Raw genomic sequence first — 22,182 nt, forward strand, 5'->3', positions numbered from 1 at the left:
ATGAAAAAATCAGTAAATAAATTCAGTATAATAATAATGGTCTTACAATTGGTATGAGGCATGTCAATTAAAATACAATCAATTGATAGATTGTTTTTTCAAACAAGGTTATTTAAAGTCCATAAAATTTGGATAATTTGTTTATACTGATTTTTTTAAGTTTAGGAATCCAGTATAAAGATGGTGAGCATATGATTTTTACTCCCAACCTCTGCTTTTTTAAAATCATGAAAATCTTTTAGAGAGGTCTGGAAACGCATTGTTCCTGGTACATATATTTAAGGAAAAAACTATAGTAATTTCCTACTTGCTGCAAATTTATTTATATAACAGGCTCTACCCTGTAACCTATGAAAAGGGGCAACCAAGACGACGCGTCTGGAACTTAAATCCCAATAACAGAGTAGGGGTGTTTATAAAGAGGAAGGGATAGCCCTGCTTTATGTAGTTATAATTTATAAACTGAACTGTCTACGGATTTTTCCGTTTTTCCTCCGATCATTACAAGGAGCGCACGGCGGGTGTGTCCGGTCGGCAGGGGATGCCCACTGCTCCATTGCACCTGATCCCTCCTCTAAATTTAGCTCTGCTCCAAATATGTATCGTTTCATTGGACTTAAGAGATTGAATACTGTTCGTTATCTTCATATTTCATTTGTTAAAATTTTAAAAGAAACACAGGAATAAATCAGACTTTTCATTTAAAAGTCAAAGTGGCAGATACACATCAGCGATTTATCAGCCACAATTCTGGCACATTTCAGTCTTCATTTGGCGGACACATTTCAGTTATCCTTCAGTGGCCTTTCCATCCCCTTTCAGTTGCCTTTCAGTGACAATTGGTTGCCTTTAAATGGCTTTTTGGTTGCATTTCAGTGGCCTTTCTGTTAGATTTTTTTCATCGTATTTACATGATACATGTATAAAGTATCTATTTTTGAAATATATTATCAGATTAGTCTTGTCTTCAATTTCCTTGTTTAATATTTATTGTTGTAAGAATATTCAGGAAGAAATTAATACACTGAGCTGGTTTTTGCTAGATGTTAAATAATTTCTGTATTATTTACCAAGTTTTTTTTAATAAAAGAATAATCATAAAATATGTGTCTAAATATATATTATGATCATGTTTCAGACTACAATTCACCATTTAAAACGAATATGCACTCATGAAGTACTAGTATCTGCAACGTTATTCTTGACACGATACACGATAGGAATGGATACAGGCACATGATTGGGTAAACGGCACACCTCCTAACCTTATTAGCAATACTCAGAAGATATCGGAAAAACTCATCGTGAAATATGAAAATTTCCGTTAATGTCCGAATAGCTTTCATCACGAGATTTCCATGAGATGAACATGCGTGACGTGAAAATCGAGAGAAATTTTCAACTTGAAGAGAGAGATTATGTTTTTCAACGTACAAATGTTTAAAATTGAAAGAAGTTGAAAAAAAAATATTGCTTTAAATGAAGACTGAAAATTTGGAAGAGATATTTCACTCTGTTATGTTGTAATGTACATGAAAGTGTCAAAACAGCACCCCTCGATTTTGTAAACATTATTACTCTTGCAAGGGAGTAGCATTGTTGGTTAAGATTAACATTGATAGCGATCAAAAACGCTCGGAAATAGACACCAATGTATTTTTCGGATATCTGTTGCAAAAAAATGGCAAGATATTTAAAGGCAAGTTTGTTAAATGCTATTAGTGCATTCTTTCAATTGAAGGGTATATGTAGATATGCTACAGTCCGTTTCTACACAAAAAAGCATGTAGACTAAGAAGTATTCAAAACCATAAAAATTATTATTCATGATTTAGTACAAATACTTTTGTATTCTTTAATCTATCAAAATATCACCAGTCACTTGCATCTCATCGGACTGTAAATAAATGTAGAGTGTTTGCCGATTGAAAAAAGTTTACGTATTGGCACATTAAGTGAGCATCGAATTGCTACACTGTAAGGAACTGAGCAAATTAATAACCTGATGATTTAATTTTTATTGAAGTTAAAATTCGTAATAAAACCAACATGGGGAAAAACTAGTATATTTGAATTACTCGTAAATTCGTTAACAAAAGAGTTAAAGTAATTCGTCAGGATAGTCCATAATTCTTTCGGCATATCCTTTCTATTTTCAGTATTTACAGAAATTAATAGTCAATAATTAGCACAAAAAAATTGTCCTTTGGAAATAAAGAATAAATGGTATATTAATTCAATTTAATGACTCAGGCTTTACGGTAAAAAACAGTCGTGGGTCAGCTGATCCTATTTGTTGTTTTTAATACGTACAATATATGTACAAATTTCTTTTTCTATAAAAGTCTGCAGGATTGGTGATTGTGATTTATATGTAAACCTTTTTGTTGTTGTTATTGTTTTAAGTTTTCCTATGAGCCTAGACAAAAAAAAATTGTTTTTTTTTTTTTTTTTGGCTTCAAAAACCTGAAAATTAAAAGGTAGTTATGACTTTTTAAGTGTATTTGTATAATAATATAATTATTTGAGAAAGAAATTGCTCTTTTTTCTATAGTTGCCTGCGTGGCCCAGTGGTTAAAGCGTTTTCCCTAGAGTCATGGAGTAAGGTGTTCATCTTAACGTCGCGGGTTCGAATTCCATAGTGGAACTTGATGACTGGTCTTGCGGATGAGACACTATATTCGGAAGTCCCGCATTCGCAGTAGGTGCTGGCAAGAAAAAGATCACTCACTGCTCAAAGCCCCAAGTGCCAATTATAGATCAAAATTTGCAGTCCTTAAACGGTAAGCTGAGGCCTCTCAAAATGAATGAACAATTCTCAATGTGACGTAACAACAAAGAACAAAGAAACACTTCTTCTTGTAAAATCGCTAAATCATTGATAAGTACCTTTACTAGCCTGTTTAATATAGCTGAAGTTGTTAAATAAAGTCAGGCAAACTCCCCAAAAAATAATTTTTGAATATCTTAGAAATTGCTTTTAAACAAGAAAATCCAATAATCTATTTAATTTTTTTTCAGCTCTATTATTGGAGTATATTTTTGCATTTTTATTATCTTTTTTTTCCATTAATGCGGTAAGTTCTCATGGAATTTTTCAGTCTGGAAGAAGAGGTAGAATAAAATATTTATGGCTCCTGTGAAATGTACTTAACATTGTAAATTTTTAACGATGGTTTTCAATTAAAAAAAGGTGACGATTCATCTCAAGTTAAGCAGGTATCCATCATAATAATTGGCATTCTTTCAAGTAAAAACGTGCAATGAAAAGTCTGCAACCAGAATCAGCGCAAAAAACAGAGAACAGACAAGATATATACATGTTTGAGTACCTATCGCCTTCGCAACAGAATTAGTGATCTAGGTGCCCCGATTCGATTTCTACAAATTTACTGGGTTTAAGAAAAAGAACAAAACATGTTTAAATTTGCAATCCTAAACTGGGTCAGTTTTTGTAAAAACAAATCTGTTGAATTTCTTTGAAAGCAGACATGAATTCTTTTATAGTATTTAATAAATTCAGTCTTCTTTATTTCAGATCTAGATCTGCCTTACCTCTGTACCAAGACTACAGAAACATGGCTGAAACATTGCCGGCTCGGTGTTAAGCAATGATCAATCAATCAATCAATCAATTAATTAATCTTCACTATGACGTTCAGGTAAATATTTAATTTTTTATTCATTACTTTTCTTGCCTTAATTCTGTAAATTGCACTTGAATTCAAATATAGTGTTAACTTCATTTTAAGATTTGTCCTTCTCATTGCAAAACAACTCTTTACTTACATAAAGGATTCATGCGAATGTTTTTACTTCTTTCAGATTCAAGAGTTTCTTTTGCCTGACAGTTATATCGGTTGTATTTAACATCTTTGGTGACAATAAATCTGTAGGTCTCTCTATCCTCTCTGTCTAGCTTGGTGTTGTTGACAAACCATGAATATGATAATGGTGGAAACTTCTTGTAATAGAATGGACCAGACGTAGATCTACTTTCACATTTAAGACTGGCGTATTCTCCCACCTTAACATTTAGATCTCCTGTTATTTTAGGTTTCAGTGGTTTTCCTGAATAAAATATCAAAAGTTGGAAGATAGAGGAATGAAAGAAAAAAATCGGCGGATTATATCTTTTTATATTTGTGAAACAATCCTCAGTTATTACTTATGTCAATAAAATCCTTAGGTTTATGCCTACTGCATGTATGCTTAATAGCAAGCCTCACAGACAACTTTAAAAATTTACTTCATACAAAACTATGAAACCAACGAAATAAGAAAAGCTAAAACACAAGTTTAAAAGAAACATGTGCATTATAAATATATGTAGAGAGAGAGAGAGAGAGAGATATTTTTTGCAGAGTTTACCAGAAACAATTAGAACAGCTCCCCTTTCTCCTGACCAAGCATTGTTCTCTGTAGGACTTCCTATGTAATACCCAGCATCACCCACTGTTATATTTTTCACCTCAATCAGTATGTTTATAGAATTAAAAGGTCGGGTGTGGTATACATACTTTCCAGTTGAAAGCGGATAAGCATTAGCTATATTAATAATTTTTGACAATGAGCCATTATTTTCATGAAAAATGAAGTAATTTCCACTTCGCGGAAAAAATTCAGCTGTCCATGAAATGTTCATTGAATCACCTTCCTTAGATTTTACTGCTGTGACTAAAATGAGAAATAAAGAGATTAGAAAATTTGAGATTCCTTATCTTTCATCATGGCAGAACTAGTTTCTACACAAAAGTGCATCAAATAAAAGAGAAAAGAATGAGTGCGCTTTAGAGTGTCATTTAGAACCATTTCGGCCACCCATTTTAAGCCTTGAGTTAGACTATATTGCTAAATTAATCCATGATTATTGTGCATACATATGCATTTAATATTTATACTTCGATTTTTTTGTTAAACATATCTTTTTATAATTCCACACAACGTTATTGAAAAGAACATGTATAAGCCTTAAATTCATGAAATTTGAACTGGACCACTTTCAAATTTAAGGTACCAGCAAATGGGCGGAGGCATTTAAATCGCATGGAAGTGGAATGTAAACTTCCAGATTGATTCTACAGTATGAATTTAAATGGAGGAGAGAGATTGTCTAGTTTCATGATTTACACAAATAATAAATAATTCATGGTCATACAATCTGATCATTTTCATGATTCGTATCCATATGATTGCTGCCTAATACTGCATTATCACACACAAGTGAAATAAAGTATACGTGTATGTAGTACTTACGGTTATACATACAATGTATTTTATTATATGCATGTATAGATAAAAAACATTTCGAAATGAAATATAAAATTTTAACTAAAAATTTAAGTTGCCAGGTTAACATGAAAATTACATTTTATTGACGGAACAAGTATATCTGATATTAAAAACAATGGTCAACGAAAATTCTACACAACGTTACAATGTCGATAATCACTCGCTTATGTCTTCAATATTTGTTTCATTTCGGCAATCCAAATACTGTCAGGTATGATACTAGTGTTTAGGGATGTGTCTGTAGATGCCTACAGACCCTTATACGGAGGTGACATTAGCTAGCACAGCTACCTACTAATCGCTCACATTATCTGCACTGCCAATACCAGAAATTCCTTCAAAATACCAAACGAAAAACACAATTTAGTGAAAGAAGACAAGGTTAACTTTAAGACCCGTAATAAAATTTTCGCAAAATTCTTTAATATTTTGAAGTTTTTCAGGCCGGTACACACTGTTAAATTTGTAGTAAATACAATTATTATAATTGTATTATAATACTTTCCTGTACACACGCTTATGCATGTCTTATTAGCTTGTTAATAGACTTTAGGTTTTCCCCGCAATCTCTCTCTCTCTCTTAATAATGGAAAACGAGGTTCTGTTAGCAGTATCTGTTATCGTATTATGCACTGTATTAAAACTTAAAAGACCATCATAAAGGAAACAGCTGTTGAACAATCGTTCATGTACTCGATGCACCATTGCATCGCTAGATGAGGTGCAAAGAGTAGACCCCAGAAGTTATAAAGACTTCTTAAGAATAGATAATGCAGCATTTGAGCAACTTTTACAATTACTTGTAGTTACTCCTTTTGATCTTCTCCCCCCCCCCCCAAAAAAAAACGATTTTTCGATATTTTTACTGCTAAAGTCGACCATTATTTACCATGTGCTTTTTATTTTGTTATGATAAAAATAGGATGACCCCAATGTGAGTACTTTTGATTGGTTTAGAATTGAAAGGTAAGTTAAAATGAAATATGTGGAGATAACGAACAGTATTCAAGCTCAAAAGTCCATTAAACAATACAAAATAGGAGCAGAGCAAACACGGACCTCCAAACATCAGAGGTAGGATCAGGTGCCATGGAGGAGTGAGCATCCCCTGCCGACCGGTCACATCCGCCGTGTGCTCCTTGTCATGATGGGAAATAACGGAAAAATCCGTCGACAATTTAGTGTGCAAATAATGGCCTAACAATTAGTATGAAAAACGTCAGTCAGCATTTGACTCAATGATAAGTTGTATTTGCTGACAAAGTCATTGTATCGACCATAGAACCTACAAAATGATGACTTTAAACGAGACAGCTGATATTCTTGATTCATCAACTTATTTGTCAATAATTTACCTCGTTTTAGAAATTGTACATACGTAGAGCATGCTCTTGCGTATCGAATCAACTGAGAGATATGTACCCCGTATGCAGGTGATGAAGGTATATTGCTGCATAAGTAAGGGAAGTTGACGATTGAAAAGTTAAAGTCATCACGCTTATCATAAAGCTTGGTTGTTAGATTACCAGTAAGGTCTTTTTCAAGTAAAATATCCAAATATGAAACAGGTGTGTCAGACTCTGTGGTATCTTTTATCTCAAGTTCACCGGGATATATCGTATCGACATAAGAATGGAAATAGTCATTGTTAATTGACAATACGTCGTCGATATATCTAAATGTCGAGTTGAAGGCCACAGCAAGTGTTTTCTTCTTTTCACGTGCAAGATTTTGGACAAATTCTGCTTCATATGAATACAAAAAAAGGTCTGCTAATAACGGGGCGCAATTGGTAAACTTATATTAAAAATATAGCATTGTCCTATTCTTAATACAGTTTTATAAAATTCGAAAAATCTTATGATTCACCGTATTAAAATTCTATTCATAGTAAGATTTTGTAGTTAAATACATATGTGTGTGCACAGTCCTGAAGTCGATTGACGACAGAAACAATGAAAGCATGTCGAACAGTGGAATGTCACGTGAGTAAAGTGATTATAATACCAAACGGATCAAAATTGGTTGACTCTCGGTGACCTGTTAATTTAGAAGCTGTCTCGACTGTAGTTTGGAGAAGTTTTCAAAAAATTATAAATGAGCCGCAAATTGTCCAACATTGCCCTTTGGATACGTATAAGTTTAAATCAAAATACACATTCTGTGCAAATGAGATGAATGGACAAGTTGAGGTTCGATGTAAATAATGTCGTTGAAAACTGGAATGCATATGAATATTAATAGAAATGTGACAAAACTGCTAGACCCCCCTCGCAAAAAAAAAAAAAAAAAAAAAAAAAAAAAAAAAAAAAAAAAAAAAACAGTGTCGCTCGGCGATATTTATATTTTCATGTGATATAATATATCAAACCCTGCTCTTAAGATATTGTTTAATAGTTCTGATTCAAAAAAGTTTATAAATTTCGGAAATTTGTATTTGGGAAAACACCGGGACCCAACTCTCTCAGCTTAAGTGCATTGATCCTTTAACAAAATAAAAAATATACATTCTTTATGGTGACATATTTCTGCCCTCTACATGCAAGATAAAAGAGAAAAATTAGGTGAACATCAAGATAATAGTGTCTACTCGCATAATGAATATGTTGACATGCAAGTTACCAATCTTTTTTAGAGAATCCAATTTCAATGTTGGTAAGCTTACTTACTTACGCCAGTATACGACATCATACAAGATACAACAGAATAGTTGACATGCGACCTATTCATGTTCACATGCAAGATAATTATTTGAACATGCAAGATATTTACATGTATGTCAACATGTGACATTTATGTTAACATGGAACATAAAAATTTGAACATGCGACCTCATTATGTCAACATGCGAGTTACATTTTATAATGCAAGATATTTATGTCAACATGCAAGATAATAAGTTGCATGACAACATACATATCTCTCATGTTTGTTTAATTAATTCGCAGGTGAAAATAATTACCCTGCATGTTGACAAAAATAAGTTGCATGTCTACATAATTATGTTGCTCAACATAATTTATCTTGCATGTAGAGCGTAGAAATATGCAACCATAGAGAATGGAAAATGCACTCAAATGAATTGATTTTAAAACTAATATGGTAAAAAAAATCTAAATTGAGAAACACAAATGATATTTGGATATTTTACTAAAATAATCGTTAGTGGTTACCTAACAACAAAATTTTGTGATAAACGTGATGACTTCAACTTTTGAATTGTCAACTTCCCTATGCTTACCTATGTAGCAATATACCCTTATCACCTGCATATGGGGTTTATGTCTCTCGGTTGATTCGATACGCAAGAATTAGCTCCACGTTCGAACAATCTCGAAAATGAGGCAAGCTATTGACAAACAAGTTGATGAAGCAATAATATTAACAGTCTCGTTTAAACTCATCAGTTCGCAGATTCTATGGTCAATACAATGACCTTGTCAGCAAACACACTCTACAATTAAGTTCAATGCTGATTGACGTTTTTTATATTAATTGTTAAGCCATTATTTACACACTGAATCTTCTACGGATTTTTTTCCGTTCTTCCCGATCATGAAAAGGAGTACAAGGCGCGTGTGACCAGTCGGCAGGGGATGCTCACTCCCCCATGGCAACTGATCCCACCTCTTATGTTTTAGAGGACTGTTTTTGCAATGCTCCTGATTAGTATTGCTTCGATGGAATTTTGAGCTTGAATACTTATTTCATATTTCATGAACGCATTTGGGTTTAAGACATCCTGGATGCAGCTTTATGCTACATTTAAATGTTTGTTAAAAAAATTACATGGTATTTCCTAAAATCGTATACCTTTTGTAAATCTATTGTTACTAGAGTATTTTTTTCCGTTTGCAATGCCGCAAATCATTTTTTTGTTCTACCTGTAACATTTTTTTTATCGCTATTTATCTCCAGACCATGCATTCTAATGGAGACAAATTTTTGACCCATCTCCTGCCATGCAACCTCTCCCTTCTATAGTCAGTTGTAACATTATAGCACTGTATAATTACCTTAAACATTTTGTCATATATGCTTCTCACCTGAATAAAGTAATTGAATTAATTATTTTTACATATAAAAATGTAAATATAAATGTTTCAATTTTAATAAGATTTGAATGCCTATTTGAACAATACAAAGAGAGAGAGAGAGACAGAGACAGAGAGTCTTAAAAGAGGACTTTTAAAATATCAAAGGTGGGTCAGGTACCATATGGAGGAGTAAGCATCCCATGCCGTTCGGTCACATTTACAATGAGCCCCTTTACATGGTCATGTAAACGACAAAAATTGGTATTCAATTTAATATGGAAGGGATAGCTTTTCCTTCAAAATTAAGTGTAGAAAAAATGGATCAATCAAAAGAATTCGCTATTTTCCTGGCATAATTGTATTCCTTTGTTTTTCTATTAAATTACAAATAAAGTATAAATTTTAAATACTTTCTTTTATCCCAATCGTCGTGATTCTATACAATATTTGATACTTATTTTGAGATATTATTTCCTCGAAAACCAACGATTATATATTGTTTCTTCTCCGTTTTTAAAAAAAACATACCAGTCGCCCGCGTTGCGCAGTGGTTAGAGCGTCTGCTCTAGAGTTGCGGAGTAAGGAATTGATCCTTACGTCGCAGGTTCGAATCCCACTGCGGGACGTGGAGACCGTATAAACCGAGGTCCGTGTCGCAGTAGGTGCTGGCAGGAAGAAGATCCCTCACTGCTCAATGGCCCTAAGTTGCCGAGCATAAGTCAAAATTTGCAGTTCTCCACCAGCAAGTGGTTGCGTCTCCATATGAGTGAAAAATGCTCGAGAGGGACGTTAAACAACAAACATGCAAACATACATACCATTATATGTCTTCTCATAGTCCACATAACCATCGGCTGGTATAGAGGTGTTAAACTCCCGTACTCTGATCCTTACATATTTATATGGCAAGACATCGTCCACTGCATACTGGTCATTTTCAACCGATATCCAGTGAGTTGCTGAACAAACCTCTGTGATTTGTACATGAGTATTGTTTGTTGAAGTATTGGTCCATGTAAATACCAGCTTTCCATTCATAAATCTGGTCGATATCGTTAACGCCTCTCCTATAACAACTCAAATATTTATTTTTTTTTTCTTTCATTTCTTTAAATGTTGCCTCTTTTTGTAAAACAATAATAATTGAAAAACTGAAATAAACACCCAAACATGCTCGGTTGAATAATATTGATAATTTTATTGTCCGGAAAAAGTGAGGAGATTTAACCTAGCTTTGATATTTGCTATTTAATATATATGAATTTTCCTAAAAAGCGGGTATTTAAAGTTTGCCAACCACTTAAATTTTGACTTTCAAGGAAGGAAAGTTAATACAGCAAAAAGTATTTTAACAACTCGGATTGACACAGAACACAGAAGAAAAAAATCACCTTGATCATAACAGTTTTTTTCTTTTTTGTTTTTTTTTTCTTTTTTGTTTTTTCACTTAACATTAATTAATGCTTTAAGTAAAATCTCCAAAAAAGAAGGTATAGTTTAAGCTTTATTGTGCCTTAGAAATTTTATGTTTTCAAAAAGTTTTGAAACTGGCTTAAAAAATATTATTTGAGTATATTACTGTGATAAATCAGGAAAGAATAGACTATGAAAGAGTACGATTCTGGAAATATGACATCATTAATTTGATGCATTTATCTATTTGAAACAGAAAATCCTCTAAATGACCCATTTCAAGGGTTATTTTCCTTACGATAAGAGTGTCCATAGCCGTCGCCCACTTTAATTTTTGGATATTTTATATAAAATTCTCTGAAAAATCACATATCTCAAAATCTTTGTGGGCGATACTTGTGGACATTATTATCTGAAAGAAAAATTGAAAATTCTGCAACTTTAAAAAAAAAATACGGGGAAATGCACAAGTTTATGACGTCACAATTAGCATTTAGAAGGTCATGTGAGAAAAATTATTTGTATGATCTTCCTGCATGGAATTTCAATGATTCAGAAAGCATGAGTTTAAATGTTTTAAATCACTTCAATTTTTGCGTTGATGCATTTTTTTAAATATATAAATATTAATATATTTTTATCATTTTTACATATAAAGCGTCTGTATTAAATATTCTACAAGTTCATGAAAAACATTCATGAAGATGATCTACCCTTTCATCAACGATATTCACCTATATTTTGTAGGATTCAATGGATTTGGATGATAAATGGAATGTACCTTACCTTGAAAAAAGCATAGCGTTGCGGATAAAAGCATACATAGAGGCATGAAAACAGCCATTTGTGTAAACGTAAATTATCAACATAAACAGTGAAATATTTTTCTTTTCAATTTTAAATTCCAAAGAAGAAGGTCTTGGCGAGAACCAAATTTCAACATATGTATTCGATGGATGTCATTGCTTCAAAATTTTATGACAATTAAACTTTCTTCCGTTTAGAGTACACATTTCCTGTAATAACACTCGCCTTATTAACTTTTGTCAGTAAGTCAAATGAATAAAGTACATTAAGAATTTAAATCTCAGTCAAGTAAATAATAGAAAATAGAATTTCATTGCACATGTTAATTGAATTTCACGGATCATTACTTACATAAAATGAAAATAAAGTAAATGCAGATGCAGCTTCTTATTAATTAAATAAACACATGTACAGAATAGAATAAAACACATGTAGAATAGAATAAAACACATGTACAGAATAGAATAAAACACATGTACAGAATACAATAAAACACATGTAGAATAGAGTTACTGTAATACTGTTAAGTTGAAACAGCTTGAATTTTAGTTCTTCTTTTAATAGGCAATATTACATGTACATCATTTAAGTATAACCAGTTCACTTTTCATTATCATGTTGAACTAGACACAGAAAGTGATCACGAGTACTTGCATTGCTCCTTGTATTGAGTACCAGCTCATTTAGTCAAGCACTACGTGCATTCTATCTGTTCTCGTTTGCAGCTAATCATATACAGGTATAGAATAAATTTATCAAAGAACGGCATGGAAGTGATTTATTAATGGTGCTCTATTATCAGTTTTCCTGCAATAGTATATGAATATATGTGTGCAAAAATATAATTCATAGATTAATCTATTTGATGAAAGCGATTTTTTTTCTAGGAAATGTGACTGTCAATCATAAAAAGAATTGTCAAAAAAGAAGGAAATTTTTCTCCAATTTTACACCATAAGGTATGATTAAGTTATATACATTTTAGTTATATAAAAATTGTTGTGAAAAATTACAAATGTAAAGGTTAAGGTTCATTTAAGTGAATGAACCTTAACTGTGACTATTCAAAAATACACATTGACAAGACAAAGTAAGTCCATTGGAAGGAGAAACCGGTGTTAAGTGCCTGACTCCACTTTAGGAAGTTTGGTCACTTGATTAAAAGTTTGATTCTGAACGTGGCTCACAGAAGCAGATCCACAAAATTAAGACACCTACTCAATTATATGTTTATCAATAGCTGATTGATTGATTGTATCTTGTTTTACGTCCCATTCGAGAATTTTTCACTCATATAGAGTCGTCACCATTTTCCGGTGAAGGGCTTCAAATTTAGACCTTTACTCGGCACTCAGGGCCATTGAGCAGTGAGGGATCTTTATCGTGGCAACGCCTGCCATGACGCGGGGCCTCGGTTTTTAAGGTCTCATCCGAAGGACTTGAAACTTTAACTTCAAAGTGACGAGTAATTGCGAAGTTGCTACCTATTTTTTTTTTTATCGACTTAGGCCAATCGCGGCCGAGATACGAACTCATGACTCTCGATCACGGAGCGAGAGCTCTACCGACTGAGCTAACGTGCTAACGTGATAACGTGTTTATCGTTAGATACAAATTTGAAAAAAAATCATATACAGGTGCATTTTTAAAAAAAAAATGTCTCTTCAATCTCCACTAGCATGAAAAACCAAAAAAAAAAAAGAAAAGAAAAAAAAATAGTAGTAAGCCCCTCTCCTCTCCAAAAGAAATAATTTTAAAAAAAGACAGATTATGAGGTGGCAAACTTATGTATATTGTTTATTTCTTATTATGTAGTACACATTTCATGCAGCACGTAGTTTCAAAATGAGTGTTCTTCCTTGAAGGGACGAAGGTCAGGCATTAGGATTTTTTCTCTATCGTGATTTTATTATTCTTCCGTTTTAATTTCATTATCTTATTTTCATCGACCGTCTTTTCTTCCGCGAGTTCATTTTCTCTACTTTAGATTCGGAAGTCAGACATTAAATAAATTGTATATTTTCTAATTTCGTATATGAAATATATGCAAATAAAGCTCAAAAGTCCATTTAAAGTGTAAAAATCAGGGGCAGAGCAAACTGGGACCTCTACAACATCAGAAGTGATTACAGATGCCATGGAGGAGTGATCATCCCCTGCCAACCGGTCACACCCGCCATGTGCTCCTTGCCATGATCGGAAATAACGGTAAAATCCGTCGACAATTCAGTGTGTACATAATGGCCTTACAATTAGTATGAAAAACGTCAGTTAGCATTTGACTTAATGATAGATTGTATTTGCTGACAAGGTCACCGTATCGACCAGAGATATTACGAAATGATGACTTTAAACGAGACTGTTGATACTACTATTGATTTATCCGGATAACAAGTTTTGTTTTATTCTGGACTTCTATTTATTTCACTTTTAGGAAAATATTTTGCCAGTCATTATTCAAAAAACCAAACTTTAAGCATAAAAAACTCCTGTTATATTTGTGAACCTGTTTGGCTCACAGTTAATAACATAGCGTATCATTGTATCATAATTACTAAGCTATAAAACTCCATTGGCCTCCTGTAGTGACTCAGAGTTACCTCCCTTATCAGAGTATCAATGAACCTTAAGGTCCATTGGCCTCCTGTGGTGTTTCAAAATTAATCTGATCAGACACAAGCTTTTCCATCTCAGAGTGTCCTCTTCAGTACAAAGGAAAATGAACAAAAAATACACATGAAGTACAAACTATCAAATATATAAAAATAAATTTAAGTTAGCAGGGTATAAAAGGAAAAAGAGAGGACAGGAAAAAGAGAGTAAAAGGGGTTGTAAAAAGGTTACACTGATTATTAAAATCTTTTCGATTTCTAGTGAAGTTATATACAGCTTTAACAAAAGTTATCTATATTTTGTGACCTTACTTTGGTCCCCAGTTTTTTTTTTTTAATTGTTTCAAGGTTATGCAATTCCTTTTTTTTTTAAATTCTTAAATATGATTCATTAAAATGTTTACAGCGCAAAATTTAACTTCGGTTTTTTCAGTAAATTCAGTAAAACTGTGTATTAGCTGAGTGTTTAATTTCAAATAGATTTGATTTAAGAACACTCCTTTTTTAGTTTAATATTGCTTGGTCAAATTCGAAAGAGGAGGTCTATCTTATTGAAAATCAACGACAGTTTCTCAGAATTAGTAATTAGGAATAATAATATTTGAACTTGTCTAGCAAACAAATTTCGCAGTTAATAAACCTAAAGGAGCTCAGAAAAAAAACTGAGTCATCACATAGAATTTAGGAAGTAACAAATGCACAGTTATTTTATCTCTCATTCTCCATTAATAAAAGACCGTGTCTCAACAATCCAGTACCGCTGTTATTTTTTCGTGTTTATAACGTGTTACGATAAAAAAAAAATCGCGGGACCATTTTGAGTTGCTGGCTATACCAAAGAAGATTCTGATTGCCTGGATATACCTAAGAAGATTTCGATTGGCCGCTTTACTGCGTGCATTTGAAAGTGAACCTAAAAGGAATGGGAATGAAGGTCCAATAAACAGTGCTCGTTAGGAACCAGGTTTCCAAAATCTCTTTCCTTAATTCTTGGCAAGTTTCGTGCAGTTTCGTGAAAGTTGTTAAATGAAAATACAGGATTTTGCTTGAGAAAATGTTGTTACTAATTCGCACAAAATCATTAATTGGTAAGAAAAATCTTAGAATAGTTCTATCTTCCCTTTGTTCTATGTTAAACTGGATGTTCCAAGTGTGAACAAAAGTCAAGAAAGAAACGCGGGAAAAATAGTGAAAACCCAAACGAGATCACTGAAGCACAGTAGAGAAAGCTAAGAGTTACAACCACGTCGCAAGACAATGTAGATACACAAAGAATCCCTTACGCCTTACTCTCTATTCCCCTTAGTCCTTACTCTCTACTTCCCTTACTCATTACTCTCTACCCCGCTTACCCCGTACTCTCTATCCCCTACTTCTTACTCTCTATCCCCTTAATCATTACTCTCTATCCCCTTACTCTCTACTCTCCTTACTTCTTACTCTCCACTCCCCTTACTCCCCACTCTCCACTCCCTCCCCTTACTCTCTACTCTTTACCCCACTCTCCACTCCCCTTACTCCCTACTCTTTACTCCCCTTACTTCTTACTCTTTACTCCCCTTACTCCCCACTCTCGACTACCCTTACTTCTTACTCTCTGCTCCCCTTACTCCCTACTATCTACCCCCCTTACTCTCTATTTTCTACTCCGCTTACCCCTCACTCTCTACTCCCCTAAACTCCCTACCCTCTACTCCCCCTACTCCTTACTCTCTACTCTCATTACTCCTTATTCTATATCCCCTTATTCCTTACCATCAATACCCTCATTCCTTACTCTTTACTCCCCTTACTCCTTACTCTCTATTCCTCTTACTCCGTACTCTTTAGTCCCTTACTCCTTACTCTCCACCCCTTTACTCCTTACCTTACCTTGACATGAGACCTTAAAAACCGAGGCCCCGTGTCACGGCAAGCGTTGGCACGATAAAGATCCCTCACTGCTCAATGGCCCTGAGTGCCTAGTGAAGGTAAAAAATTGAAGCTCTTCACCGGTATATGATGACCTCTTTATATGAGTGAAAAATTCTCAATGGGACGTAAAACAACATACAATCAATCAATCATTATTTTTCAAGGCCACAAGCGATGTAGATATTGATTCATTATTGCCATGAGTATGAAAATATATAAGAATGACATACAAAGGGTTTGGGGTTGTTATTGTCTTGGGTTAGGCTTAAAGAAAGGTGCTGTGTTAGGATGAAAGTTGGTAATTATGCTTTTAACAATCATGTTTCGATATCGACATGATGTCGTCAATATCGACGATATCGACAAAAGGGTCATCTTATTAATCGGAAAGTACAAATGCTCAAGTATGGCATGAAGAAATACAGAAAATATTGTCTTAAGTTAGGTTAAATGTAAGGTTTTTGTGTTAGGGTGAAAACTGGTATAGTATTATGTTTATAACAATCATGATTCAATATCGATTCAATATCGTCGATATCGACAACAAGTACAATCTTCGTAAGGTAAATTATTTAGACATAGACAAACACACACAGTAAAAGGGACGGTACTTACCAAGGGTTGAGCAAACATGATTCGATATCGAAGCGATATCGACGATATCGACACTACAGGGAAAGCTTTATTAGCGATAGTCTTTAAGTAAATCACGTGTTAAAAACACAATATTAAGGATGGAAATCATAACCTTTGAACAGTCATGATTCGATATCGGTACGATATCGTGGATATTGACTGTAAGGAAAACATCTTAAAACAGAAAGTATTCTTATATACACAAAAACTAGAGAAATATGATAGCAAACTATATAAAAACAATCTGTCGATATCGTAAGTACATAGTGTCTTGAACATAACTCAAAAAAAAAATGAATGCAGTGGTAAGTTTAGATGTTGTTCATTACTCCAAATCTACACAGTTTAAAATTGTAAATTATTTTATTTTCTGGTATTGTAAGAGATTTCTTTTTTGTGTGATGTCACTGTAAGCATTTTCAGTACAAATTAGGCCCCGCCCATTGTTTTGTAGCCTCAACTGTGCTGCGAACGCAAATTATGCATTTCAGAAGCAACAAATGTACAAAAAAGTATTAGATTATATTTTTTACCTGTTGGACACGCAATAGCAGATATACAATAATATCACGATTGATCATGGTTTCCTTAGTTAAAATAGACAATCTGGCCAAAATCTTGTCAATGAGAATTTTGTTCAGAAATTAAATACCCTTGACCAAACTGAGTCCAAAAAAGGTAAATTCAATGAATTCAGTTAAAGCAAAAATGTTTGAGATGAAATTTGGATCAATATCGGAGTTAAATTTCTGCAACGTTACTCAATATCAAATGACGTATAGTCCTGAAATAAACTGCAGTAAACTTTACTATCAAGGATAATTTAATAGAAAATGATAACTACTATTTGCTTTGATAACCTTAAAATTGTTCAGCACGCTTCTTTCATTACATTCTACATAGAAGCAGACATGACTATCTTGAAATCTAAGAGGCTATATCTACAATATTAAGGTACCAAACCATTTCTTTGATCTTTTTACAATATTGAGGCCTGTTTAATTTGATATTCTAAAATAATTTTCCCTCATAAACAGCTGCGCAAAGAAGCTGAAACTGGTAACAAATATTACATATTGAATCAAAATCACATTGCTAAGGTACATTGTTAACTTCCTTTTTTTTCTGAATTTCCAAAAAATAGTGATGAAAAATAAAATTCCAACTCTGATAAGTATTTATATAATCAAGGATATCCTGCATTCAACTATCAGATTAAAAGAGATTTCATTGAAAACTGAGCTGTGTCAAGAATTATTTAAATTTTCCTCGTCAAGTTTCCTGCTTTTAAGTATTTAATATTACTACTGGAATAAAAACATAACAGGAAAACAATCTTTTATTTATAGATCTTTTCTCCAGACTAATTGAGATAAAAATTTTACTTGGATGGGATAATGTTGTATTTTCCCTTTCGAATCAGTTTAATAACGTCTAATTCTAAAATAGAAATACACACCTTTATATATACTTTGTGGAGAAAAGTTATAGGACGTTTGCCCCTTCTTTCATAACAATGTAACGTAAATCAAAAGTTGCTAGCTGTCGATACAATATTTAAGTCCAGCAACTTTAAAATGTTCCTACGAATAAGTAAATTTGTAATAAATTCATACTTTCATACATAAACTGTTTTAGATTAAAATTGCTGTAGAACTCTTATATTTTACGCATCTTTTGGAAGATAATTGCTGGTGTCCTGGTGGCGCGGGTAAGTTAAGGCTACATCGAGATATTCTACCTACTTACTCAATATGACGTGAACTTTTGAGATAACAATGTGTTAAAATCTATATTTGGAATCATGCAAAATCTTAATATAAACAAAATATTGTCGTTTCTGGGGTGGTATAATTAGCTATGTTTTCGTCATGGGGTGAAGTACCAAACCAATAAAGTCATAACTATTGATCAATATTTGCAGAGTGAAAATGAAACGGAACAAGAATTCAGGTTAACAAACATATGAAATCAGAGTTTAGGAGCATTTAACATGAATATCGTGTGGGATTCATGCGGAATTAAAGCTTACAAATAAGGCATGCTGATTTATTTTACAATTTCTTCATATCAAGATGGGAGGCAGTGTTTTACAACCCAATCAGCCTTTCCTCTGTCGTTCGTAACAACAAAGATGCAAAAGTTCAACATTACGCAGCATACTTTAAAGTATAATTTTTGATTATATCGAAAGTTTTTATTCTATAGTATTTGGAATGCGCTATTAGAATCGGGTGTTTATGGGAATTGATGAATTTTTTTCGAACTTATGTACAAAATGTAAAAAGAATGGAAAGGTCTAATCCGAAAGTGTGATATAATTATTTCTATGGTAGGGGTGTATGCTCTAGCAGCACTTTTCATGGCCAAGAGATGATTTTACATAACTTTTTATACAAATAGAAATTTATTATCCCCGGGATAGAGTTGAACTTTTCACTTTTTCATTAAGGCATCTTTTTTTCTATTTATAGATGTCACATGATGACGTCCTGGTGGAGTGCTTCCTTAGACTCATTGAAGACTCATTCAAGTCTTTAAAATGGATATTGATAGTAAATGTTTTATCCATGACTTTTCCGATTTATCAATGTAACATTTTACAACAAAGAGGCCCATGGGCCACAATGGTCACCTGAGTATCTTTAAATTTGCTGTTCTTCACCTGATTCCCCCCTCCCCCTGTAACACCTATTGTGGTCCCGCTATACCCCTAGGGGTCATGATTTGAATAATTAAGAATAGATTTACACTACCCCAGGATGCTTCCAAATAAGTTTCAGCTTTTCTGACCCAGTGGTTCTTAAGAAGAAATTTTTTTAAATATTTTTTCTACATAATTCAATGTAAAACTTGGATTTCCTATTGTAGCCCCACCCTACTCATGGGGGTCATGATTTGTACAATTTTGAATCTACACTACCCCAGGATGCTTCCACAAAAGCTTTAGCTTTTCTGACCCAGTGGTTCAGTAGTATATTTTTAACATTCTCCATGGAATTTATGTTAATACATGTATCACAAAGAACTAAAATATAAGGTTATAATTGTTATTTAAGGGGACAATTTTTTTCACATCACATGAGTGAATTATCCTAAACATTGGGTGTCAAATGTTCATATCAAATGATCTGCCTGAATTTTGACTCAAGGAAGAAATACTTTGTATTTTGAGGCTGCGCCGCGTAATAATACCACTGCTGACGAAAACATTCATAATTTATTTAAAGATAAAGCATTTGTCTTATAATTAATTTTGTAAATAGAAAAGACGGGATTTAATAAACGTGTAAAATTTCATTGATATGTAAAGCAGTTTAAATTTAAATTCTTGATAACCCATAGTATAGCCTAAAGCGAGTTACAAAATAAATATTCTATTAAAATGAAATTTTTCATGTTCTGATCAAAACACACAATTTCAAACGTATTAGTATTAATAATAAAAATAAAATAAAAGGGTCGTAAAATGTCTTTATTTGTATAATTGACTGGAAATCACTCATTTTCCTCTTCTAACAACTTAAGTCTATTCCTACATGTATCTCTTGAAACGTAAGGGGAGATAATTAATCAACTTTGATTAATGCCTTCCCAGTTAGCTGCTCGTATTACATTTACCTAAGAAAAAAATATTTGTTTAAACACGAATTGTTCTAAAGGTGCATATGACTGAATTATAGTGATACCATTGAAAACATTCTGAATATGAAGTCAATATAGAGAAATTATGCTGCATGTTCTAACAACATGCACAATGAATCTATATTATGTCGTAATCTTTGTACATATGAAATGTTATTTTAAACCAACATATACTTTTTGGGAGTTTTGTTTCTTTGCCTGTGTTAATATTTACTTAATGAGTATATTCAATCGCCAACACAAAAATACAATTATTTCCCTGATTTCAAGAGGAAAACACAGTAATCATTCAATCACTAAAAAATGGTACAAAATCTTAAAGATGCATAAAGCTGATTTTTTCCCTTTCAATCGATATTAGCTTTAGAGGCAATCCTTAATTAATATAAAAGACATAATAAATATAGTTTAAAAGATTTATTCTAAATTTATCAATGTTTATTGAAAATAAGAATAGAATTACATGCAACATCGTACTAAAATCTTTGAATCTTTACAGGTTCTCTCCATAACTATTCCAAGATTGTTCTAAATTTGTACACACACATATTATTTAGATTAACTGAAGCATGTAATTAGAATATAAAACAGACAGAATATTTTTCATTTACATAAATATATAATTATGTACACAATTTGATATTAAATATTGCACTTCGAAGTTATTTACCCCCCCCCCCAAAAAAAAAAGAAGAAAAAAAGATCTCGATGATGAAAAGAGAAACAATGTTATTCTTTATGTTTTAGTCTCGAACCATTTAACAAATATGCATGAGCAAATAAAAAAAAAATACGTACATATATATATATATATATATATATATATATATATATATATATATATATATATATATATATATATATATATATATATATATATATATATATATATATATATACTATTATAACTAAATTATAGACAAATTCCCGCATGATATCACACCTAATTGAGAAGAAAACATAAATGATAATGGGAGTGCTTAATAAAAAGACATGGTTACTACTGGTGTAAATAAAGATGTAAAAGAGAATCTCATAATGCATAACGGATGAGGATCATGATTTTTTTTAACTGCTATGCATTTACAGTGTACGTTAGGATACGACAGATAATATCTGGGCTTTCTTAGAAATCTGAATTGAATCTCTTAACTAATCAAAAGTCATAGTTTGTTATCAACCCAACATTAATGAGGTTACATCACTCTTTTAAAATTTTACTTTAATGTTTCTGATTTTCCAAACAAATCTTATTTTAAGTAAAATGCAAATCATTTCGGCTAACCTTGCCATGTAGAATTTAAAGTGACATCGTGACGAAAAAACGCAAACATGGACAAAAGTAGAATTTATGCATGACACATGCAAATTTTGTTCAGTTTTTGAAAGTTTTAGGTTTCAAAACCTAAAAAATCTACTTTAATGGAGAAAAATTAACCCAACACAAAAGTATTGCTTCACTTCTTCCTCTTTATTTTACGCATTTGCTTAAATTTGAAGAATTTACCATGGTTTCAATTCCATAGATAAGAATGTCAGATGACCAAGAATTTTTATACAATCATCAAAAAGGTGATCAGAACTTATTTCTCACTTCTGCTTGCTCCAGTTGAATGTTGTTTACAAGTTTCACGCTAAAAATAAAGGACGCGTGACTTTGTCATTGTGGACATTGACGATAAAAACAAAGCGATAGATACATTTGTTTTTTCCGGCACTTATATTTTGCAGCTTTTTTCTTGCTTTACAGTGCAGTTGAAATGCCAAAACGCTATATTCATATTTCCCATAATTTTTTTGTTTTGTGATACAACTTACTTAAAATA

General features: G+C 32.6%; 1 protein-coding gene across 1 annotated transcript in view; it reads right to left on the reverse strand.

The window, feature by feature from the left end:
* Positions 1-22,182, reverse strand: part of LOC133189192 (immunoglobulin superfamily member 10-like) — a 222,841-nt gene that overhangs the window by 165,398 nt on the left and 35,261 nt on the right. The window lies entirely within an intron of this gene.

This window comes from Saccostrea echinata, unplaced genomic scaffold (assembly GCF_033153115.1).
Source record: "Saccostrea echinata isolate AGI-Se365-2 ecotype Australia unplaced genomic scaffold, CSIRO_AGI_Sech_v1 ptg000017l, whole genome shotgun sequence".
Lineage (NCBI taxonomy): Eukaryota > Metazoa > Mollusca > Bivalvia > Ostreida > Ostreidae > Saccostrea > Saccostrea echinata.